Below are 21,042 nucleotides of genomic sequence, written 5' to 3' on the forward strand. Positions count from 1 at the left end.
CTTTTCCACCCGAACAAAGTCTACACATAAATTGTAAAAATACCCTGGCATGCAGTCCCTGGAAAAGTCTGGAGTCATTCTCGGGGTTCCCACCCATGTGGGCAAGCGTAGCCACCACAGATAAACACAAAGTAGGGGTCCCCGCTGGGGTTCGGTGGCAGGCAGTGGCCCTGGTTCTGATATTTGGCTGAAAACACAGCTCCTCTTTGTCACCCTCAGGACATTTCAGCTATTTCCTAGATAATAATCTCACTTCACCCTGCACAAAACAGGCACATGATCATGTCACTCTGACCAGGTTTGAGTCCAAGGAGACTATTGTTTTAAAAATAATTTAGGTTAGTAGTTAAAATATGAACTTTGGGCCAGGAGTGGTGGCCCATGCCTATAATCCCAGCACTTCGTGAGGCCAAAGTGGGCAGATTGCTTGAGTCCAGGAGTATGAGACTAGCCTGGGCTAAAACCCCATCCCTACAAAAAAAAAAAAATACAAAAAGTAGTTGGGCATGGTGGTGGCACGTACCTGTAGTCCCGGCTAATCAGGAAGCTGAGTCCTCACTTGAACCCAGGAGGTCACGGTCTGGTCAACAGAGCAAGACCCTGTATCAAAACAAAGAAACAAGCAAACAAAAAATGCTAGCAGCTTACCAGCTAGGGAGGCCTGTAGAGCCAAGTTTTCCAAATGGGGCTACATTAGTTGTTCCAGAACTTTAGCTGCAACAAAAACACCTGGATGGCTTGTTCAGCTACAGAGGGTCTGGCCATGCCCCTAGAGTTTCCAGCTGAGGGTCTGGAATGAGGCCCGATGATTTGCATTTCTAACAATCTCCAGGTGATGCTGATGCTGTGGGTCCAGGGACCACATTTTGAGAATCTATGCCAAATGAATCGGAGAAGACCAAAGCTCAAACTTATTCCAAGAACTTTTCAAGGCCCACCTGCAAGTTGTAGTGGAAGTAAGCATCTAAGGTTGCAAAAAATTTTCACTGTAGACTAAGGCCTTTTACCTGAGCTCTCAAATGTTCACATTTCTCTTATCAACCTAAATAACAAACAGAGGGAGGCTCTCCACAAGAAAAAGATATTCGTTTGGAAACAGAGCCTTGCAATAGAAACAGGCAAGCCAGAGTAAACTATATGCATATTCACGGAGGTAAAGGAAGACAAAAGAAAAAATGAGGAAGATTGTATGATCATTTGGAAATGATTATCCTTGGCTACAAAGATCAATAACAAAGGTGATGCCAGGCCAAGGTTGGACAGGCAGTTGTTGGGCAAATATCCTTCACAAGTATTGTTGTGTGCAAAGTTGCAATGGGCTTTGTACAAGATTGTGTTTTTTGCAGTCTTCTGTGATAAGTTTTTGTTATCAGGCATACAAGCCCAAGAATCCTTTTTTTGCATGGCCTTCCCTGGCTCTATTTGTCAGGGTTTTGGTTAGGGTAGGGGTATTTTTAACACTCTCAATGTAAAAAATGCCATAAGGTAGGTACCCCAATGACTTGTTTCATCTCCATAAAATAAATTTTCATAAAATCTCTGTAAACGTGGAAATATCTACACCACTTTCTGTATAAACGTGGAAATATCTACACCGTTATCTCTGTAAATGTGTAAACATTTAAACCGCTATCTGTATAAACATGGAAATATTTACACCGCTATCTGTATAAACATGGAAATATCTACACTGCCATCTGTATAAAGATGGAAATATCTACACTCTGAGCTGTATAAATATGGAAATATCTACACCGACATCTGTATAAACATGGAAATACCAACACCGCTATCTGTATAAACATGGAAATATCTACACCGCCATTTATAAAAACATGGAAAATCTACACAGTCATCTGTATAAACAAGGAAATATCTACACCTCCATCAGTATAAACATGGAAATATCTACACTGCCATCAGTATACACATGGAAATATCTACACAGCCATCAGTATAAACATGGACATATCTACACCGCAATCTCAGTAAACGTGGAAATATGTACACCGCTATGTGTATAAACATGGAAATATCTACACCACTATCTGCATAAACATGGAAATATCTACACGGCTATCTGTACAAACTTGGAAATATGGACGCTATCTGCATAAACATGAAAATATCTACACCGCCATCTGTATAAACATGGAAATATCTCCACCGCTATCTGTATAAACATGGAAATATCTCCACCGCTATCTGTATAAACATGGAAATATATACACCGCTATCTGTATTAATATGGAAAAATCTACACCGCTATCTGTAAAAACATGGAAATATCTACACTGCTATCAGGATAAACATGGAAATATCTACATCGCTATCTGCATAAACATGGAAATATCTCTACCGCTGTCTGTACAAACATGGTAATATCTACACCGCTATCTGTCTAAACATGGAAATATCTACACCGCTATCTGTAAAAATATGAAAATATCTACAATGCTATCTGTGTAAACATGGAAATATCTACACAGCTATCTGTGTAAACATGGAAATATATACACCGCTATCTGTCTAAAAATGGAAATATCTACACCGCAATCTGTGCAAAGATGGAAATATCTACACCGCTATCTGTGTAAACATGGAAATATCAACACCGCTATCTGTATAAACACGGAAATATCCACACCGCTATCTGTATAAACAGGGGAATATCTACACCGCCATCTGTATAAACGTGGAAATACCTACACTGACATCTGAATAAACATGGAAATATTTACACCGCTATCTGTATAAATATGGAAATATTTACAACGCTATCTCTGTAAACATGGAAATATCTGCACCGCTATTTGTATAAACATGGAAATATCTACACCACTATCTCTATAAACATGGAAATATCTACACTGCCATCTGTATAAGTATGGAAATATCTCCACAGTCATCTGTATAAACATGGAAATATCTACACCACCATCTCTATAAATATGGAAATATCTACATTGTCATCTGCACACACATGGAAATATCTACACAGCTATCTGTAAAAACATGGAAGTATCTACACCGTTATATCTATACACATGGAAAAACCTACACCGCTATCTCTATAAACATGGAAATATCAACACCGCCATCTCTATGAACATGGAAATATCTACACCGCAATCTCTATAAACATGAAAATATCTACACCGCCATGTCCATTAACATGGAAATATCTACAAAACTATCTGTGTAAACATGGAAATATCTACACCGCTATCTGTATAAACATGGAAATATCTACAGTGCCATCTGTATAAAGATGGAAATATCTACACCACGAGGTGTATAAACATGGAAATATCTACACCGGTATCAGTATAAACATGGAAATACGAACACTGCTATCTGTATAAACATGGAAATGTCTACACCGCTATCTGTATAAACATGGAAATATCTACACCACTATCTCTATAAACGTGAAAATACCTACACGGCCATCTATATAAACATAGAATTGTCTACACTGCTATCTCTATAAACATACAAATATCTACACCGCAATCTCTATAAACATGGAAATATCTACACCGCCATCCCCATTAACATGGAAGTATCTAAACCACCATCTGTGTAAACATGGAAATATCTACACCACTATCTGTATAAACCTGGAAATATCTACACTGCCATCTGTAGAAAGATGGAAATGTCTACACCGCGATCTGTATAAACATGGAAATATCTACAGCGCTACCTGTATAAATAGGGAAATATCTACACTGCTATCTGTATAAACATGGAAATTTGTACACCAAGATCTCTATAAACATGGAAATAACTACACCGCAATCTGTATAAACATTAAGATATCTACATGGCTATCTCTATAAACATGGAAATATCTACACCACCATCTGTATAAACATGGAAATATCTACACCGGTATCTGTGTAAACATGGAAATATCTACACCGCAATCTGTATAAAGATGGAAAGATCTACACCGCAATCCGTGCCAAGGTGGAAACACCTACACCACTATCTGTGTAAAGATGGAAATATCTACACCGCAATCTGTGCAAAGATGGAAATATCTACACCGCAATCTGTGCCAAGGTGGAAATATCTACACCGCTATCTGTGTAAACATGGAAATATCTACACCGCTATCTGTATAAAGATGGAAATGTCTACACCGCCATCTGTATAAACATGGAAATAACTACACCGCCATCTGCATAAACATGGAAATATCTACACCGCCATCTGTATAAACATGGAAATATGTACACCGCCATCTGTGTAAACACGCAAATACCTACACTGAAATCTGTATATACCTGGAAATAACTACACTGCTATCTGTATAAACATGGAAATATCTGCACCGTTATCTGTATGAACTTGGAATTATCTACACCACCATCTGTGTAAACATGGAAATATCTCCATCGCTATCTGTATAAACATGGAAATGTCTCCACCGCTAGCTGTATAAACATGGATATATCTACGCCACTATCGGTATAAACATGGAAATATCTACACCGCTATCTGTATAAACATGGAAATATCTACACTGTTGTCTGTATAAACACGGAAATATCTACATCGCTATCTGTATAAACATGGAAATATCTCCACCGCTATCTCTATAAACATGTAAATATCTGCACCGATATCTGTATAAACATGGAAATACCTACGCCGCTATTTTTACAAACTTGGAAATAACTACACCGACATCTGTATAAACATGGAAATATCTCCACCGTTATCTGTATAAACATGGAAATATCTACACCGCTATCTGTATAAACATGGAAATATCTACACCGCTATCGCTATAAACATGGAAATACCTACACCACCATCTCTATAAACATGGAAATATCTACACCGCCATCTGCATAAACATGGAAATACCTACACTGCCATCTGTATAGACATGGAAATATCTACACCGCCATCTGTATAAACATGGAAATATCTACATTGCCATCTGTAGAAAGATGGAAATATCTACACCGTGAGCTGTATAAACATGGAAATACCTACACTGCAATCTCTATAAACATGGAAATATCTACACCGCTATCTGACTAAACATGGAAATATCTACACCCCTACCTGTATAAACATGGAAATATCTACACCGCTATCTGTATAAACATGAAAATATCTACACGGCTCTCTGTATAAATATGGAAATATCTACACCGCCATCTGCATAAACATGGAAATATCTACACCGCTATCTCTACAAACATGGAAATATCTACACCGCTCTCTGTATAAACATGGAAATATCTACACCGCCATATGTAAAAACATGGAAATTTCTACATAGTCATCTGTATAAACATGAAAATTTCAACACCTCCATCTGTATATACATGGAAATATCTCCACTGCTATCTGTATAAACATGGAAATATCTACACCGCTATCTGTGTAAACATGGAAATATCTAAACCGCTATCTGTATAAACATGGAAATATCTACACCGCTATCTGTGTAAACACGGAAATACCTACACCGCTATCTGTATAAATATGGAAATATCTACACCGCTATATGTATAAATATGGAAATTACTACAACGCTATCTCTATAAACTTGGAAATATCTACACCGCTATCTTTATAAACATGGAAATTACTACACTGCTATCTCTATACACATAGAAATATCTACACCGCCATCTGTATAGACGTGGAAATATCTACACAGAAATCTGTATAAACATGGAAATATCTACACTGTTTTCTGTATAAATATGGAAATATCTACACAGCCATCTCTATAAACATGGAAATATCTACACGCCATCTGCATAAACTTCTAAATATTTACACCGCCATCTGTATAAACATGGAAAAATCTACACCGCTATATGTATAAATATGGAAATAACTACACCGCTATCTCTATAAACATGGAAATATCTACAACGATATCTGTATAAACAAGGAAATAACTGCACCGCTATATCTATAAACATGGAAATATCTACACTGCCATCTGTATAAACGTGGAAATATCTTCACAGTTATCTGTATAAACATAGAATTATCTACAACGCTTTTACTATAAATATGGAAATATCTACACCGCTATCTCTATAAACATGGAAATATCTACACCGCCTTCTGTAAAAACATGGAAATATCTACACTGCCATCTGTATACACATGACAATGTCCACAGAGCCATCAGTATAAACGTGGAATATCTACACTGCTATCTCTATAAACATGGAAAAACCTACACTGCTATCTGTATAAACATGGAAATACATACACCGCTATCTGTATAAACATGGAAATATCTACACCGCTATTTGTATAAACATGGAAATATCTACACCGGATCTGTATAAACATGGAAATATTCACAAAGCTATCTGTGTAAACATGGAAATAACTACACAGGTATCTGTGTAAACATGGAAATATCTACACCTGTATCTGTTTAAAGATGGAAATTTCTATACCGCAATCTGTGCAAAGATGGAAATATCTACACCGCCATCTATGTATACATGGAAATATCTACACTGCTATCTGTATAAACATGGATATATCTACACAGCCATCAGTATAAACATGGAAAATCTACACCGCTATCTCTATACACATGGAAATACCTACACCGCTATCTGTATAAACATGGAAATATCTACACCACATTCTCTATAAACATGGAAATACCTACACCACCATCTCTATAAACTTGGAAATATCTACACAGCTATCTGTGTAAACAGGGAAATGACTACACCACTATCTCTGTAAACATGGAAATATCTACACCGCTATCTGTATAAACATGGAAATATCTACACCGCTATCTGAATAAACATGGAAATATCTACACCGCGATCTGTATAAACATAGAAATATCTACATCGCCATCTGAAAGAACATGGAAATATCTACACTGCTATCTGTGTGAATATCAAAATATCTACACCGCTGTCTCTATAAACATGGAAATATCTACACCGCCATCTGTATAAACATGGAAATATCTATACAGTCATCTGTATAAACATGGAAATATCTACATCACCATCTCTATAAACATGGAAATATATACACTGCCATCTGCATACACATGGAAATATCTACACAGCCATCTGTATACACATGGAAATATCTTCATCGCTATCTCTATAAACATGGTAATATCTACACCGCCATCTCTATAAACATGAAAATATCTACACTGCCATCTCCATAAACATGGAACTATCTACACCGACATCGGTATACACATGGAAATATCTACACCGCTATCCTTATAAACATGGAAATATCTACACTGCCATCTGTATAAAGATGGAAATATCTACAGCACGATCTGTATAAACATGGAAATATCTACTACGCTATCTATATAAACATGGAAATAACAACACCGCTATCTGTATAAACATGGAAATACCAACACCGCTATCTGTATAAACGTGGAAATATATACACCGCAATCTGTATAAACTTGATAATAACTACACCACCATCTCTATAAACATGGAAATAACTACACTGCCATCTCTATAAACATGGAAATATCTACACCGCTATCTCTATAAACATAGAAATATCTACACCGCCATCTCTATAAATATGGAAATTTCTACAACGCCATCTGCATAAACATGGAAATATCTACACCGCCATCTTTATAAACATGGAAATATATACACTGCCATCTGTAGAAAGATGGAAATATCTACACCGCGATCTGTATAAACATGGAAATTTCTACAACGCTGCCTGTATATACATGGAAATATCTACACCGCTATCTGTATAAACATGGAAATATCTACACCACGATCTTTAAAAACATGGAAATATTTACACCATTATCTGTATAAACATGGAAATATGTTCACCGATATCACTATAAACATGGAAATATCTACACCGCTATCTGTATAAATATGGAAATACCTACACCGCTATCTCTATAAACATGGAAATGTCTGCACCGCTATCTGTATAAACATGGAAATATCCATACCGCTATCTCTATAAACATGGAAATATCTACAACGCTATCTGTGTAAACATGGAAATACCTACACAGCTATCTGTGTAAACATGAAAATATCTAAACCGCTATCTGTGTAAAGATGGAAATATCTACACCACAATCTGTGCAAAGATGGAAATATCTACACCGCCACTTCTGTAAACATGGAAATATCTACACCGCTGTCTGTGTAAACATGGAAATATCTACACTGCCATCTGAATAAAGATGTAAATATCTACATCCTAAGCTTTATAAACATAGAAATATCTACACCGTTATCTGTATAAACATGGAAATACCAACACTGCTATCTCTATAAACATGGAAATAACTACACCGCTGTCTGTAAAAGCATGGAAATATCTACACCACTATATCCACAAACATGGAAATACCTACACTGCCATCTACATAAACATGGAATTATCTACACCGCTATCTCTATAAACATAGAAATATCTACACTGCCATCTCAATAAATATGGAAATATCTACAACACCATCTGCATAAACATGAAAATATCTACACCGCCATCTGTATAAACATGGAAATATCTACACCGCCATCTGTATGAACATAGAAATATCTACACTGCCATCTGTAAAAAGATGGAAATATCTACACCTCTATCTGTATACACATGGAAATATCTACACCACTATCTGTCTAAACATGGAAATATCTACACTGCTATCTGTATAAATATGGAAATATCTACCCCATTATCTCTATAAACATGGAAATGTCTGCTCCGCTATCTGTATAAACATGGAAATATCTACATGGCTATCTCTATAAACATGGAAATATCTACACCGCCATCTGTATAAAATTGGAAATACCTACAAAGTCATCTTTATAAACATGGAAATATATACACCACCATCTGTATAAACATGTAAATATCTACACTGCCATCTGTATAAACATGGAAATATCTACACCGATATCTGTGCAAAGATGGAAATATCTATACTGCTATCTCTGTAAACATGGAAATATCTACACCGCTATCTGTATAAACATGGAAATAGCTACACTGCCATCTGTATAAATATGGAAATATCTACACCGCTATCTCTATAAACATGGAAATATCTACACCGCTATCTATATAAACATGGAAATATCTACAATGCTATCTCTACAAACATGGAAATATCTACACCGCCATCTGTATAAACATGGGAATAGCTACACAGCCATCTGTATAAACATGGAAATATCTACACGGCCATCTCTATAAATATGAAAATAACTACACTGCCATCTCCATAAACATGGAACAATCTACACCGCCATCTGTATAAACATGGGAATATCTACACCGCTATCTCTATAAACACGGAAATATCTACACCACCATCTCTATAAATATGCAAACATCTACACTGCCATCTCTACAAACATGAAAATATATACAACGCCATCTCCATAAACATGCAACCATCTACACTGCTTTGTGTAAACACGGAAATATCTACACCGCTATATGTATAAACATGGAGACTTCTACACTGCCATCTGTATAAAGATGGAAATATCTACATCACGAGCTGTATAAACATGGAAATATCTACACCGCTATCAGTAGGAACCTGGAAATACCAACACCGCTATCTGCATAAACATGGAAATTCCTACACCGCTATCTGTAGAAACATGAAAATATCTACACCACTATCTCCATAAACATGGAAATGCATACACCGCCATCTCTATAAACATGGAATTATCTACACCGCAATCTCTATAAACATAGAAATATATACAATGCCATCTCTATAAACATGTAAATACCTACAACGCCATCTGCATAAACATGGAAATATCTACACCACCATCTGTATAAACATTGAAATATCTACACCGCCATCTCTATAAACATAGAAATATGTACACTGCCATCTGAAAAAACATGGAAATATCAACACCGTTATCAGTATAAACATGGAAATATCTACAACGGTACCTGTATTAACATGGAAATATCTACATCGTTATCTGTATAAACATGGAAATATCTACACCACGATCTGCATAAACATGGAAATATCTGCACAGCCATCTCTACAAACATGGAAATATCTACACCGCATTCTTTATAAACATGGAAATACCTACACCGCCATCTCTATAAACTTGGAAATATCTACACAGCTATCTGTGTAAACATGGAAATATCTACACCACTATCTGTGTAAAGAGGGAAATATCTGCACTGCAATCTTTGCAAAGATCGAAATATCCACACCGCTATCTCTGTAAACATGGAAATATCTACACCGCCATCTGTATAAACATGGAAATATCTACACCGCGATCTGTATAAACATGGAAATAACTACATCGCCATCTGAATGAACATGGAAATATCTACACCGCTATCTGTATAACTATGGAAATATCTACACCGCTATCTCTATAAACATGGAAACATCTACACTGCTATCTGTATAAACATGGAAATATCTACACCGCTATCTCTGTAAACATGGAAATATCTACACCGCCATCTGTATAAACATGGAACTATCTAAACAGTCATCTGTATAAACAAGGAAATATATACACAGCCATCTGTATAAACATGGAATTATCTACACTGCTATCAGTAAATACATGGAAATCTCTACAATGCTATCTGTATATACATGGAAATATCTGCACCGCCATCTCTATAAACATGGAAATATCTACGCCGCCATCTGTATAAACATGGAAATACCTTCACCGCTATCTGTATAAATATGGAAATACCTACACCGCTATCTCTATACACATGGAAATATCTACACCGCTATCTGTATACACATGGAAATATTTACACCGCTATCTCTATTAACGTGGAAATATCTACGCCACCATCTGTATAAACTGGAAATATCTACACAGTCATCTCAATAAACATGGAAATATCTACCCCGCCATCTCTATAAACATGAAAATATCTACACCACCATCTCCATATACATGAAACTATCTACACCGCCATCTCCATAAACATGGAACTATCTACACCGCCATCTGTATAAATATGGAAATATCTACATCGCTATCAGTATAAACATGGAGATATCTACACAGCCATCTCTAGATACATGGAAATATCTACACCACTATCTGTATAAACATGGAAATATCTACACTGCCATCTGTAAAAACATGGAAATATCTACACAGTAATCTGTATAAACATGGAAATATCTACACTGCCTTCTGTATACACAAAGAAATATCTGCACAGCCATGTCAATAAACATGGTAATCTCTACACCGCTATCTCTATAAACTCGGAAATAACTACACGGCTATCTGTATAAAAATGGAAATATCTACACCGCTATCTGTATAAACATGAAAATAACTACACCGCTATCTGTGTAAAGATGGAAATATCTACACCGCAATCTGCATAAACAAGGAAATATCTACACCATCATCGGTTTAAACATGGAAATATCTACACCACTATATCTATAAACATGGAAATATCTACACAGCCATCTGTATACACATGGAAATATCTACACAGCCATCTGTATATACATGGAAATACCAACATCACTATCTCTATAAACATGGAAATACCTACACCGCTATCTCTATCAACGTGGAAATATCTACATCACAATCTCTACAAACATGGATATATCTACACAGCCATCACTATAAACATGAAAATATCTACACCGCCATCTCCGTAAACATGAAACTATCTACACTGCCATCTCCATAAACATGGAACTATCTACACCGCCATCTGTATAAACATGGAAAAATCTACACCGCTGTCATTATAAACTTGGAGATATCTACACAACCATCTCTAGAAACATGGAAATATCTACACCGCTACCTGTATAAACATGGAAATAGCCAAACCGCTATCTGTATAAACATGGAAATATCTACACCGCCCTCTGTAAAAACATGGAATTATCTAAACAGTCAACTGTGTAACCATGAAATATCTACACTGCCTTCTGTATACACATGGAAATATCTGCACAGCCATGTGACTAAACATGGAAACATCTACACCGCTATCTCTATAAACATGGAATTACCTACACCTCTATCTGTATAAAAATGGAAATATCTACACTGCTATCTGTAGAAACATGAAAATATCTACACCGCTATCTGTGTAAAGATGGAAATATCTACACCGCAATCTGTGCAAAGATGGAAATATCTACACCGCTATGTCTGTAAACATGGAAATAACTACAACGCTACCTGTATAAACATGGAAATATCTACACCGTTATCGGTATGAAGATGGAAATATCTACACCACGATCTGTATAACCATGGAAATATCTACAACGCGATCTGTATAAACATGGAAATATCTACACCGCTATCTGTATAAACATGGAAATATCTGCACCGCTATCTGTATAAACATTTAAATATGTACACGGATATCTGTATAAACCTGGAAATATCTACACGGCTATCTGTATAATCCTGGAAATATCTACACCGCCATCTCTATAAACATGGAAACATCTACATCGCCATATGTACAAACATGGAAATATCTACACCGCTATCTGGGTATATATGGAAATATCTACACCGCTATCTTTATAAATATGAAAATATCTACACCGCTATCTGTATAAACATGGAAATATCTACACCGCTACGTGTATAAACATGGAAATATTAACACTGCCATCTGTATAAACATGGAAATATCTACACAGTCATCTCTATAAACATGATAATATCTACACTGCCATATGTATACACATGGAAATATATACACAGCCATCTGTATAAACATGGAAATATCTACACTGGTTTCTCTATAAACGTGGAAATACCTACACCACTATCTCTATAAAAGTGGAAATAGTTACACCGCAGTCTCTATAAACATGGAAATATCTACACCGCCATCTCTATAAACATGAAAATATCTACATCGCCATCTCCATAAACATTGACCTAACTACACCGCTATCTGTATAAACATGGAAATACCTACACGGCTATCTGTATTAACATGGAAATACCTACACCGCCATCTGTATGAACATGGAAATATCTACATTGCCATCTGTGGAAAGATGGAAATATCTACACTGAGATCTGTATAAACATGGAAATATCTACACCGCTAACTGTATAAACATGGAAATATCTACACCGCTGTCTCTATAAACAGGGAAATATCTACACTGCCATCCGTGTAAACATGGAAATACCTACACAGTCATCTGTGTAAACATAGAAATACCTACACCGCCATCTGTATAAACATGGAAATAACTACATAGCCGTCTGTATAAACCTGGAATTATCTACACAGCCATCTGTATAAACATGGAAATATGTACACCACTATCTGTGTAAACATGGAAATATCCACACCGCTATCTGTACAAACATGGAAATATCTACACTGCCATCTGAAAAAACATGGAAATATCCACACAGTCATCTGTAGAAACATGGAAATATCTGAACTGCCATCTGTACACACATGGAAATATCTACACAGCCATCTGTAATAACATGGAAATATGTACACAGATATCTCTATCAACATGGAAATACTTACAACGCTATCTGTATAACATGGAAATATCTACAGTGCTATCTGTATAAACATGGAAATATCTACACCGCCCTCTGTAAAAACATGGAATTATCTACACAGTCAACTGTGTAACCATGAAATATCTACACTGCCTTCTGTATACACATGGAAATATCTGCACAGCCATGTGACTAAACATGGAAACATCTACACCGCTATCTCTATGAACATGGAATTACCTACACCTCTCTCTGTATAAAAATGGAAATATCTACACTGCTATCTGTAGAAACATGAAAATATCTACACCGCTATCTGTGTAAAGATGGAAATATCTACACCGCAATCTGTTCAAAGATGGAAATATCTACACCGCTATGTCTGTAAACATGGAAATTACTACAACGCTATCTGTATAAACATGGAAATATCTACACCACTATCTGTATAAATATGGAAATATCTACACTGCTATCTCTATAAACATGGAAATGTCTACACCGCTATCTGTATAAACATGGAAATAGATACATGGGTATCTCTATAAACATGGCTATATCTACACCGCCATCTGTATAAACATGGAAATACCTACACAGTCATCTGTGCAACCATGGAAATATCTACATGGCCATCTGTATAAACATGGAAATATCTACACAGCTATCTCTATAAACATGGAAATATCTACACCGCTATCTGTGTAAACATGGAAAAAAGTACACCGCTATCTGTATAAACATGGAAATATCTATAACACTATCTGTGTATACATGGAAATATCTACACAGCCATCTGTGTAAACATGAAATATGTACACCGCTATCTGTGTAAAGATGGAAATATCTACACCGCAATCAGAGCAATTGTGGAAATAACTACATCGCCATCTCTGTAAACATGGAAATATCTACACTGCTATCTGTATAAACATTGAAATATCTACACCGCTATCTGTATAAACATGGAAATATCTACACCACGATCTGTATAAACCTGGAAATATCTACACCGCTATCTGTATAATCATGGAAATATCTACACCGCAATCTGTATAAACTTGGAAATATCTACACCGCCATCTGTATAAACATGGAAATATCCCCACCGCTATCTGTATAAACGTGGAAATATATCCAACGATATCAGTACCAACTTGGAAATATCTACACCGCTATCTGTTTAAACATGGAAATATCTGTACCACTGCCTGTATAAACATGGAAATATCTACACCGCTATCTGTATAATCATTGAAATATCTGCATCGCTCTCTGTATAAACATGGAAATATGTACACCGCTATCTCTATAAACATGGAAATATCTACACCACTATCTTTATGAACATGAAAATACCTACACCACTATCTGAATAAACATGGAAATATCTACAACACTATCTGTGTAAAGATGGAATTATCTACACAGCTATCTGTGTAAACATGGACATATGTACACCGCTATCTGTGTAAAGATGGAAATATCTACACCGCAATCTGTGCAAATATGGGAATATCCACCCCGCTATCTCTGTAAACATGGAAATATCTACACAGCTATCTGTATAAACATGGAAATATCCACACTCCTATCTGTAGAAATATGGAAATATCTACACCGCTATCTGTATAAACATGGAAATAGCTACACCGCTTTCTGTAGAAACATGGAAATATCTACACCGCTATCTTTATAAACATGGAAATAGCTACACCGCTATCTGTATAAACATGGAAATATATACACTGCTATCTGTATAAACATGGAAATATCTACACGGCTATCTCTATAAACCTGGAAATATCTGCATCGCTATCAGTATAAACATGGAAATATCTACACCTCTATCTCTATAAACATGGAAATATCTACACCTCTATCTGTTTAAACATGGAAATGTCTACACTGCTATCTGTATAAACATGGAGATATCTACACCGGTATCTCTATAAACCTGGAAATATCTGCATCGCTCTCTGTATAAACATGGAAATATCTACACCGCTATCTCTATAAACATGGAAATATCTACACCGTTATGTTTATAAACATGGAAATATCTTCACTGCTATCTGTATAAACATGGAAATATCTCCAACACTATCTGTGTAAACATGGAAATATCTACGCAGCTGTCTGTGTAAACATCTAAATATGTGCACCGCTATCTGTGTAAAGGTGGAAATATCTACACTGCAATCTGTGCAAACATGGAAATAGCTACACCGCTATGTCTGTAAACATGGAAATAACTTCAACGCTATCTGTATAAACATGGAAATATCTACACCGCTATCGGTACGAAGATGGAAATATCTACACCACGATCTGTATAAACATGGAAATATCTACAACGCGATCTGTATAAACATGGAAATATCTACACCGCTATCTGTATAAACATGGAAATATCTGCACCGCTATCTGTATAAATACAGAAATATCTACACCGGTATCTCTATAAACATGGAAATGTCTACACCGCTCATTGTGTAAACATGAAAATATCTACATGGCTATCTCTATGAACATGGAAATATCTACACAGACGTCTGTATAAACATGGAAATAACTACACAGTCATCTGTATAAACACGGAAATGTCTACACCATTATCTGTATAAACATGCAAATATCTACACTGCCATCTGTATAAACATGGAAATATCTACACAGCCTTCTCTATAAACATGGAAATATCTACACTGCTATCTGTGTAAACATGGATATAGCCTCACCGCTATCTGTATAAACATGGAAATATCTACACCGCTATCTGTATATACATGGAAATATCCTCATCGCCATCTGTATAAACATGGAAATATCTACACCGCTGTCTGTATAAACATGGAAATAACTACACTGCTATCTGCATAAACATGGAAATATCTACACCGCTATCCTATAAACATGGAAATATCAAAACTGCGATCTGTATAAACATGGAAATACATACAACCCGATCTGTATAAACATGGAAATATGTTCACCGCGATCTGTATAAACATGGAAATATATACAACGCCATCGCAATAAACATGGAAAATTCTTCACCGCTATCTGTAAAAACATGGAAATATCTACACCGCCATCTGTATAAACATGGAAATATCTACACTGCCAACTGTAGACAGATGGAAATATCTACACCGCGATCTGTATAAACATGGAAATATCTACACCACTATCTGTACAAACATGGAAATATCTACACTGTAATCTGTATAAACATGGAAATATCTACACCGCTATATGTATAAACAAGGAAATACCAACATAGTCATCTGTATAAACATGGAAATATCTACACCACCAACTCTATAAACATGGAAATATATACACAGCCATCTGTATAAACATGGAAATACCTACACAGCCATCTGTATATACCTGGAAATATCTACACCGCTATCTGTATAAACATGGAAATATCTTCACCGCGATCTCTATAAACATGGAAATATCTACACCGCTATCCCTATAAACATGGAAATATCAACATCGCTATCTGTATAAACATGGAAAGAACTACACCGCGATCTGTATAAACATGGAAATATCTTCGCCGCGATCTGTATAAACATGGAAATATCTACACCGCTATCTCTATAAACATGGAAGTTTGTACACCGCCATCTCTATAAACATGAAAATACACTGCCATCTCCATAAACATAGAACTATCTACTCCGCCATCTGTATAAACATGGAAATATCTACACCGCTATCTGTATAAACATGGAAATATCTACACCACCATCTGTATAAACATGGAAATATCTACACGGCCAACTGTGTATAGATGGAAATATCAAAACCACCATCTGTACAAACATGGAAATATCTTCACCGCTATCTGTATAAACACGGAAACATCTACAACGCGGTCTGTATAAACATGGAAATATCTACACCGCTATCTGTATAAACATGGAAATATCTACACCACGATCTGTATAAACATGGAAATACCTACACCGTTATCTGTATAAACATGGAAATACCTACACCGCTATCTCTATAAACATGCAAATATCTACACCGCCATCTGTATAAATATGCAAATACGTACACAGTTATCTGTGGAAACATGGAAATATCTACACCACCATGTGTATAAACATGGAAATATATACAACGCCATCTGTATAAACATGGAAATATCTGCTCAGCCATCTGTGTATACGTGGAAATATATACACCGCGAGCTGTATAAACATGGAAATATCTACACCACTATCTGTATAAACATGGAAATATCTACAATGTTATCTCTATAAATATGGAAATATCTACACCATGATCTGTATATACATGGGAATATGTACTGCACTCTCTGTATATGGATGGAAATATCTACACCACTATTTGCAAAAACATTGAAATATCTGCACCGCTATCCATATAAATATGGAAATACTTACACCGCTATCAATATAAAAATGGAAATATCTACACCGCCATCTGTATTAACATGGAAATATCTACACAGCCATCTGTATAAACATGGAAATATCTCCACTGCCATCTGTATAAACTTGGAAATATCTACACAGAGCTCTGTGTAAACATGGAAATATCTGCACAGCCATCTGTATAAACCTGGATATATCTACAACGCTATCTGTATAAACATGGCAATATCTACACCGCTATGTGTATAAACATGGAAATATCTCCACTGCTATCTGTATAAACATGGACATATCTCCACCGCAATCTGTATAAACATGGAAATATCTACACCGCTATCTGTATAAATATGGAAATATCTACACCACGATCTGTATAAACATGGAAATATCTACACCGCTCTCTAACCTAACCCTAACCCTAACCCTAACCCTCACCCTAACCCTTGCCTTACACTTGGTCAAGTGGATCTCTGTCTGTCTGTCTGTCTGTCTCATTGGTTGGTTTATTTCCATTTTCTTAAGGAGCACATACCTCACACCACACACACAGAAACACACACACACACACACAAACACACACACACACACACACACTCCTTCATTCTGCGGGTCAGGAAACTAGTATGGGTCTCTGGGTGCTGCAGTTTTACTAATCATGTCTGCACCTAAGAGCACTAGGGTCTTGTCTGGCTCTTCTTATGAACGTTCCCCCAGCTCGGACTCCCCAAGATCCATGCTAGCCTCACCCAACTTCTCCCTGTCCCCTCTCAGAAACTCAGTCTTAAGAGGAAGCTCCTCACCAGGGATCCGGAGCTACCATTCACCATCCCCTAGGGCTTCACCACACTCACCTCTGTCATCACCAGTATCCCACAATCTCCCATTTCCCTGTCCTCTCCGTGATGGGCAATCAATGAAGCCAATGGGCTCTCCCGTGTCCTCCTCTGAGGATTCTTCAGAGTCACCACGTTCATCAGTAATATACCACACGTTCCTACTGCCATCACCCAGCAGCTCACCCCCAGCTCTCGGGGAGTCTCCTGGGTCTCCCAGCTACTCTCCAAACAACCCCAGATTTCAGCTGGAGTCAGCCCCCCACACCCAGGAATCACCTACAAACTCACGAGCCTCACGGTGCTCCTCCCCTATGTCTTTCACCTCTTCACCCCCAGGCCTCCGGGACTCTCCTGTGGCTCCCAGTTACTCTCAAGCCATCCCCAGGTTCCTGCGGGAGTCAGCCCCATGCACCCAGGAGTCCCCCAGATACTCACAGGTCTCGGGAGAATATGAGAGGTCCCCCAGCCCTGACTCCTCAAGATTCATGCCTGCCTCACCCAGCGTCTACCTCTCCCCTCCCAGGAACTCAGACCCAAGGGGCAGCTCCTCACAAGGGATGTGGAAGTACTCTACATCATCCCGCAGGGCTTCACCACTCTCACATCCATCATCGACAGAATTCCACAACTTTACATTTCCCTTTCCTAACCAAGCAGGACAATCACTCATGTCATTGTGTTCTCCCGTGTCCTCCTCTGGAGATTCCTCACAGTCACCCCATTCATCAATAATGCGCCATATGTTCTTACTGCCATCATCCAGCAGCTCACCCCCAGCCACCAATGACTCTCCTGTCTGTCCCAGCTACTCTCCAACTACGCCCAGATTTCAGCGGGCGTCGGTATCCCACACCCCAGAAACACCTACAAACTCACAGACCTCAGTGAGATCCTCGCCAGTCTCTCCCACGTCTTCACCCCCAGCCCTTTCGGACCCTCCAGTCTCTCCCAGCTACTCTCCAACCATGCCCACATTTCAGCGCGGGTCAGATCCAGGAACCCAGGGATCACCACCAAGCCCACCACTTTCACTATGTTACTCCCCAGTCTCTAGCACGTCTTTATCTCCAACCCTCAGGGACTCTCCTGTCTGTCCCAGCTACTCTCCAACCACGCCCACATTTCAGCTGGAAGCAGTGCCTTGCACCCCGGAATCACCACCAAACTCACCAATTTCACTCAATTACTCGCCAGTCTCTCTCATGTCTTCACCAGCACTCAGGGACTCTCCTGTCTGTCCCAGCTACTCTCCAACCACGCCCAGATTTCAGCTGGAAGCAGTTCCTTGCATGCCAGGATCACCACCAAACTCACCAATTTCACTCAGATACTCTCCAGTCTCTCTCATGTCTTCATCAGCCCTCAGGGACTCTCCTGTCTGTCCCAGCTACTCTCCAACCACGCCCAGATTTCAGCTGGAAGCAGTTCCTTGCACGCCAGGATCACCACCAAACTCACCAATTTCACTCAGATACTCTCCAGTCTCTCTCATGTCTTCACCAGCCCTCAGGGACTCTCCTGTCTGTCCCAGCTACTCTCCAACCATGCCCACATTTCAGCTGGAAGCAGTTCCTTGCACCCCGGAATCACCACCAAACTCACCAACTTCACTGCGTTACTCGCCAGTCTCTCTCATGTCTTCACCAGCCCTCAGGGACTCTCCTGTCTGTCCCAGCTACTCTCCAACCACACCCAGATTTCAGCTGGAAGCAGTTCCTTGCACCCCGGAATCACCACCAAACTCACAAATTTCACTCAGATACTCTCCAGTCTCTCTCATGTCTTCACCAGCCCTCAGGGACTCTCCTGTCTGTCCCAGCTGCTCTCCAACCACGCCCACATTTCAGCTGGAAGCAGTTCCTTGCACCCCGGAATCACCACCAAACTCACCAATTTCACTCAATTACTCTCCAGTCTCTCTCATGTCTTCACCAGCCCTCAGGGACTCTACTGTCTGTCCCAGCTGCTCTCCAACCACGCCCAGATTTCAGCTGGAAGCAGTTCCTTGCACCCCAGACTCACCACCAAACTCACCAATTTCACTCAATTACTCGCCAGTCTCTCTCATGTCTTCACCAGCCCTCAGGGACTCTCCTGTCTGTCCCAGCTACTCTCCAACCACCCCCAGATTTCAGCTGGAGTCAGTTCCAGGCACCCCGGAGTCACCACCAAACTCACCAGTTTCACTGAGTTACTCCCCAGTCTCTCTCATGTCTTCACCCCCAG

At 38.2% G+C, this 21,042-nt stretch overlaps 1 protein-coding gene across 2 annotated transcripts in view; it reads right to left on the reverse strand.

Annotated features, from left to right (window-relative positions):
* Window positions 1-304: 304 nt before the first annotated feature.
* LOC117978353 (tektin-1-like) overlaps window positions 305-21,042 on the reverse strand; it is a 107,485-nt gene continuing 86,747 nt past the window's right edge. For both annotated transcript variants that reach the window (XR_010110019.1, XR_010110022.1), the window contains exon 3: window positions 305-600. The gene's annotated coding sequence lies outside the window, so the exon portion shown is untranslated. The remainder of the gene's footprint in view (window positions 601-21,042) is intronic.

The sequence above is a fragment of the Pan paniscus genome, chromosome 16 (assembly GCF_029289425.2).
Source record: "Pan paniscus chromosome 16, NHGRI_mPanPan1-v2.0_pri, whole genome shotgun sequence".
In the NCBI taxonomy this organism is placed as follows: Eukaryota; Metazoa; Chordata; class Mammalia; order Primates; family Hominidae; genus Pan; species Pan paniscus.